This window comes from Eleginops maclovinus, chromosome 22, assembly GCF_036324505.1.
Source record: "Eleginops maclovinus isolate JMC-PN-2008 ecotype Puerto Natales chromosome 22, JC_Emac_rtc_rv5, whole genome shotgun sequence".
Lineage (NCBI taxonomy): Eukaryota > Metazoa > Chordata > Actinopteri > Perciformes > Eleginopidae > Eleginops > Eleginops maclovinus.
The window spans coordinates 23,446,923-23,454,178 of record NC_086370.1 but is presented as its reverse complement, the minus strand read 5'-3'; positions in this window follow the sequence as shown (position 1 = coordinate 23,454,178).

The following is a 7,256-nucleotide window of genomic DNA, read 5'->3' as shown; positions in this document are numbered from 1 at the left end:
CATATATTTGACAATGATATAGTCCCAAGGTCTAATTTGAAGTCTTCCTTAATACAGTATGACATTTCATTCTTACCATCGAAGCAAAATTGTGCTTTTTTTTGTGCGTTTCAAATCATTTTTCGTGCAATAAATTCACGATATATTACAACTTTCACACAGTACATTTGATTTGATTGATGACAGCCACAAATGTATCCATAGTGAATATGTGTAAAGATAGCAAACGTTCACTAGTTAGCTTGTTAGCTTTATAGCTCGAAAATCGGATATTGGGGAAAGGGGCGTGGCTACATCGAATCGCAATTTGGATTATGACGGACAATTTAGAAATCATACTCAAGTTAATATAGCACACTCCACACACACACACACACACACACACACACACGCTCACACACACACACACACACACACACACACACACACACACGCACACACACACTCACACACAGCTCAGCCATCAATCACTCACAGACCGTCTTGCAGTAAATTAAGAGTCTCTGAGGGTTTTTACTTTCTCATTAAGTCAGCTTTTATTCTGCTGGCCAAACTTCCTTCCTCCTCTCTTTTCATAGTGATGCTGACCCTCCCTCACCTAGCAGGGAAGAACACACACACACACACACACACACACTCACACACACACAGCCAATACAATTACCATGGAGGGCATTAGGCTCCCGGTGTGTTTCCCCTCTCATTGTTCGGCCGTTTCCCTGCAGCTCATCTCATCTGTTTCTGTCAGTCTGAGCCGAGACTCCAGCAGTTAATCCAACTATCCAATTCAGGTATTGATAACACATCAGTCTGCTTCTGGAGGAGCCTCTGTGACAACCACATCTGCTTTAAAACGCCTGTGACGCAGAGTCAATGCCAACAGGACGCTCTCAGAGAAAAGGAAATCACAAAGTTGAGGGAGTACCAGTAACGGGATTATGTAATCAGGATACAAAAAAACAGTAATTAGATTACTGTTAGATTTCTAGAAGAATGGGGATTACTGGCAGGATGAAAATGTCACAAAGCCTTTTAAATAACATCACTGTATTGTGGGTGGACTTATTTTATTAACTTCAAGTTTCTTTTTAATGCAGTAGGTGGACGCCTGGTTCATTGGACAGAATGCTCTGCTTGTTATTTATTTATCTGTATAGATATTAGGGTCTTCCAAAAGTAACAGAAAGTTATCAGACCAGATTACTCTTACTTTTTCCACTACTTTGATTACGTTTTGGATTATATTTCTTCACAGATAACCAGGTTGTCATATATAGGTATAAAATGGTGCAATGATCTATGACAGAAAGTATCCCAGGAAAATCAGCATGGTTGCATCGTAGAGTATTATATTAATAAATGCACTCAAGACTATAAACGCTAACGACTATATATATATATATATTATATATATATATTATATATAACGATTATAAACGCTAACCATGTTTATAACATGTCTGAGTTGAATGCTCAATTCTGATTGGTCAATTTCTAACATTTTGTGGTCTGTTCTTTTTCACAAGTAGCTTTTTAGCAGACTGTTGCTAAAGATAGCAGACTGATAGCTGACTGTTGCTAAGGATAGCAGACTGTTGCTAAAGATAGCAGACTGATAGCTGATTGTTGCTAAGGATAGCAGACTGTTGCTAAGGATAGCAGACTGTTGCTAAGGATAGCAGACTGTTGCTAAAGATAGCAGACTGATAGCAGACTGTTGCTAAGGATAGCAGACTGTTGCTAAGGATAGCAGACTGTTGCTAAAGATAGCAGACTGATAGCAGACTGTTGCTAAGGATAGCAGACTGTTGCTAAGGATAGCAGACTGTTGCTAAGGATAGCAGACTGTTGCTAAAGATAGCAGACTGATAGCAGACTGTTGCTAAGGATAGCAGACTGTTGCTAAGGATAGCAGACTGTTGCTAAGGATAGCAGACTGATAGCTGACTGTTGCTAAGGATAGCAGACTGATAGCTGACCGTTGCTAAGGATAGCTGACTGTTGCTAAGGATAGCAGACTGTTGCTAAGGAGGAGGCTCTAATCAAGGGACTGTGTGCAGTCATATCAATCCGCGGAAAGAAGTCCAGTCACTTTAACGTCTGCAAACAAACGCTGTGGGTTGGACTTTGTTTTCTTCCTGGAAGCGACTCGATGGTTTTCAGCTGATTAAGATGGCGTCATATCGTACGTCTGTCTGAGTTTGACGTCCAGCGCTCTTGTCTTTGAACCTCTCTCCTTCTCTTCTCGTTCAGCCATCAAATAATCCAAAGTTTCTCCACAAATATCAAAACAAATATCCATGTGTTTCTTTCTTTGGATTGATATGACTGCACAAAGTCCTTTGTTCCTCCTTAGCAACGGTCTGTTGGCAGAACGTATTAGACCTCTGGAATGTAAAAACTGACCAATCAGAATCGAGTCACGTCATGATTAGAATAATCACGCTGCTGTCAGACTTGGCAAATGTCAGCGTTCAGCGGAAGCCGGGATGATGTGTCTCTGAAATATGCTGGAAGTATGCAGGATGACGTGTCGACCACTGACGAGGTGTATGACTACACAGGGTTTTAAGTTACAGGTATGTGTGTGTGTGTGTGTGTGTGTGTGTGTGTGTGTGTGTGTGTGTGTATGTGTGTGTGTGTGTGTGTGTGTGTGTGTGTGTGTGTGTGTGTGTGTGTGTGTGTGTGTGTGTGTGTGTGTGTAAGATGAACTATAGACAGAGTGTGATGTCACTCACTTAGTGCAGCGCTGTGGTTAAAAAGATTTCAAAAGCAGCAGATAAGGTGGAGGAGTGTGTCGCTATGCACGGTGTACTGTCACACACACACACACACACACACACACACACACACACAGGTGGTTCAGGGCCAGACAGTATAATTACAGCTCTCTTTGCTTCAACCTCCAAAGCAGAGGAACAAAATGAGATAGAGCGGTTATCTGAACACAAACACACACACACACACACACACACACACACACACACACACACACACACACACACACACACACACACACACACACACACACACACACACACATTCACACACATAGTGATGACAGTGTGGGGCCATGCCCAGAGAGCAGGGAGCGTACTCGTCCCGGTGTAATTGCAACAACAAAACACGCAGAAAGCTTATTGAAAATGTACCTTTTTGCAGACAGACAGGTAGGCAAGGGATCAGACAGACAGATTAAACGAGGTATACACAGACAGGCAAACAAACGCACTGACCCATAGATGTGTAAATATTTACGTTGGTCACATGTTGCATGTTCTTCATCCCATTAAAGAATGTGTTGATTCACTGATGGTATTTGTGTTCAATAATAAACTGATATCCGAAAATATTCTGCTTTAATCTTAAAGAAGATACATTCACACCACACACACACACACACACACACACTCACACACACACACACACACACACACACACACACACACACACACACACACACTCACACACACACACACACACACACACACACACACACACACACACACACACACACACACACACACACACACACACACACACACACAGCTGCAGGGCAGGTAGCACCTCCGTTGATGGATAGAGGTCAGGGTTCACTGGGGCAGGAATTAATATGTGTTGGTGTGTGTGTGGGCGGAGTTCAGGTGTTCATTCACAAACTCCATGACAGACACATTCCACACACACACATACACACACACACACACACACACACACACACACACACACACACACACACACACATCTGAACACGCTCAGGTTTCTGATGAATGAATGAACATAATTTATAACTTAGATTTTATAAAGAAATCCAGACCATAAAGGTGAGACAAAACACAATGTGATATATCCTTTAATATATCAAAACAGCTTCTGAGGTGTATGTATTTTGGAGAAAATGAGAAAACTCAAAGTGCCTGAATATATTTACGGGTCAGTATGGAGGAACTAAGTTTGTGTGTGTGTGTGTGTGTGGTTGTGTGTGTGTTGGTTTGGGGAGGAGCACGGATAACTAACTGCTGGCAGGTTGCTTCCTACTGTAAATGATAAATGGATTAGGGAGGAGAGGGGGGAGGACACACTGCTGAGAGAGACGAGAGGGTGAGGGTATGTAGTAGAGCAGGGGTTTCTAAAAAAATCACACCCAACATTAGCCTCCTTTAGCTTAGCGGTGGGGACGTGAAGTCATGTGACCGTGCTGTAGTTCCTTTATAGCCCAACATTAGCCTCCTTTAGCTTAGCGGTGGGGACGTGAAGTCATGTGACCGTGCTGTAGTTCCTTTATAGCCCAACATTAGCCTCCTTTAGCTTAGCGGTGGGGACGTGAAGTCATGTGACCGTGCTGTAGTTCCTTTATAGCCCAACATTAGCCTCCTTTAGCTTAGCGGTGGTGAGGTGAAGTTATGTGACCGTGCTGTAGTTCCTTTATAGCCCAACATTAGCCTCCTTTAGCTTAGCGGTGGAGACGTGAAGTTATGTGACCGTGCTGTAGTTCCTTTATAGCCCAACATTAGCCTCCTTTAGCTTAGCGGTGGAGACGTGAAGTTATGTGACCGTGCTGTAGTTCCTTTATAGCCCAACATTAGCCTCCTTTAGCTTAGCGGTGGTGACGTGAAGTTATGTGACCGTGCTGTAGTTCCTTTATAGCCCAACATTAGCCTCCTTTAGCTTAGCGGTGGAGACGTGAAGTTATGTGACCGTGCTGTAGTTCCTTTATAGCCCAACATTAGCCTCCTTTAGCTTAGCGGTGGTGACGTGAAGTCATGTGACCGTGCTGTAGTTCCTTTATAGCCCAACATTAGCCTCCTTTAGCTTAGCGGTGGTGAAGTGAAGTCATGTGACCGTGCTGTAGTTCCTTTATAGCCCAACATTAGCCTCCTTTAGCTTAGCGGTGGTGACCTGAAGTCATGTGACCGTGCTGTAGTTCCTTTATAGCCCAACATTAGCCTCCTTTAGCTTAGCGGTGGTGACCTGAAGTCATGTGACCGTGCTGTAGTTCCTTTATAGCCCAACATTAGCCTCCTTTAGCTTAGCGGTGGTGACCTGAAGTCATGTGACCGTGCTGTAGTTCCTAACTTGATTTTACTCTTATCCTTACGTGAACTCGTACCTGTCCTCTCCTGAGTTTCACTTTTATTGCTGTAATTTGGAATAATTAAGGTTTATCTTGATTTGTCTTATTATCATTATTATTGATTTATAAGCTCTCATAACATCGGACGTTTGCATTGAAAAGGCTGCAGATGTTTCTCCTCATTAAAAAAGGAGGTGTTACTTTTAACACCACTGTGCTTCTTTCTCGTGACAGACACACACACACACACACACACACACACGCACACTTCAATCACATTCCCACCCAAATTCAAACCGCAGGGGAAAATATTTACCTTGTGGCTCACTGCGGACGTCATCGCAGCTCATAAAAACTTTACACACACCTTAGCTGATCCGCCTCAGCACTGATTAGAGTCATTGCAACAACCAGAGTATGTGTGTGTGTGTGTGTGTGTGTGTGTGTGTGTGTGTGTGTGTGTGTGTGTGTGTGTGTGTGTGTGTGTGTGTGTGTGTGTGTGTGTGTGTGTGCATGTTAGAGTGCGTGTAGCCTGAGGACACTCCTCTGTGTGTTTGTGTAACAGGTGGTCTTGCGTGTGGACACTCTTTCCCTCACATAAAAGAAACTTCCTCTCGCCTTTGTTTACTCCCTCATCAGAGTAAACAAAGAATGATACTTCCCACACACACACACATGCACACACACACACACACACACACACACACACAGGTAGGAAGTGGAGTGGTCATTTCCCTGCTCAGGTATGTCAGCCCTGAGGCCGCAGCAGAGGTTACTGGAGTCTGGTGGGAAAGATCTCACATCATTGGTGAGGAGATAAAGCCGAACGTAGCAGAAAAACAGGGATTTATTTCAGAGTTTTTGTCGCCTAAAACCTACAAACAGTGTCGATCCAACCAGAAAATATAGAGACAAGATGCAGAAGGGATGCATTGTTGGTTCAGCACTGGTGGGAGTCTGCCAAGCATGCATTCTGTCACCATGCCTACTCAACACCTTTCTGGAGCAGATTATGATGGACTTCCAAAGTTTGTTGACAAAGCATTAGAGATATCAGAGTCGGAGGAGCTTTCGGACATTACCAAACATCTGGACACAACAGTATGGACATTAGCATGCAGACAAGCAGCAAAGTGATGGGAACATCTCAGGTGAAGGATGAGGAACAGCAGGAAGTGATGGGAAAGAGCTGGAAACTGTGGAGCATGTTTAATACCTCTGGTCTTTAACAAGCAGTGCACCTCAGACCTGGTAGTGAAGAGAAGGTGGCCAGTTATTTCTTAAAGGAGAAGCAAAAACGGACTACATCCATTGAGCTCGATGGATGAGAAACCTGGACACCAATATCGCAAAGAGAGAAGATGCCTTTGAGATGCAAGGATCGAGAGGCTGTCCCTGTGGCTCGGCTGCTCTCAGAAAACAGGCGTCTCTTTTTAGAGCTCGAGTGGAGCAGAACAGTAGCCCTTGTTCCCAGAGAGGTCGCGACCCCTCGCTCCGGCCCGAACCCGATATGCCGGCTGCAGCTCGGCGGGGCGTCTGAAAGATAAGGAAGTGGACCCCCGGTAGTCCTGGTGTTACCCCTCTCCCTGGGGCTGCCCCGGGGGTCAAACCCAGTCAACTCACCTTACTCACCTCTGTGTTCAGGGCTGGGTTTCCACCCTGCTCCCTTCTGTCCAACATCTGACATCTATTTAAGTCATGCATTATGATTCAGGAATGCTAAAAACTGAATTGTACTGATAATTGTGTCCCAGTCCCCAACACAAATACACGCGTTGAGGGAAGCAGACTCTTCTGACAGAGGATTTGGCTTTCAGTGAAGCTATTGCAGGAGCAAATAAATGGTTGGGGTTATACACTGAAGGTGTACCTGCAGGACTCCTGCTTTTGAGTTTGATTTGTCGCGGTTGGATGCACTTATTGTAAGTGTCTTTGGATAAAAGAGTCAGCTAAATGTAATGTAATTGTACGGAGGCAGACATGTACAAACACGCTACAGCGGGCCGAACCTCTTCCATCCGGAGGAACACGCTGCAGCCTCAGAAAGGATGCAGATACAGAAACACAAATGTTCCAAATGAAGAAGAAGCACCTTCAGCAACTCGACAACACATGCAGCTGCAAGAAGATCAGAAGAGCAGACTTTAGAACCGGTTTTAAGAAACATGTTTCATACTCTGTT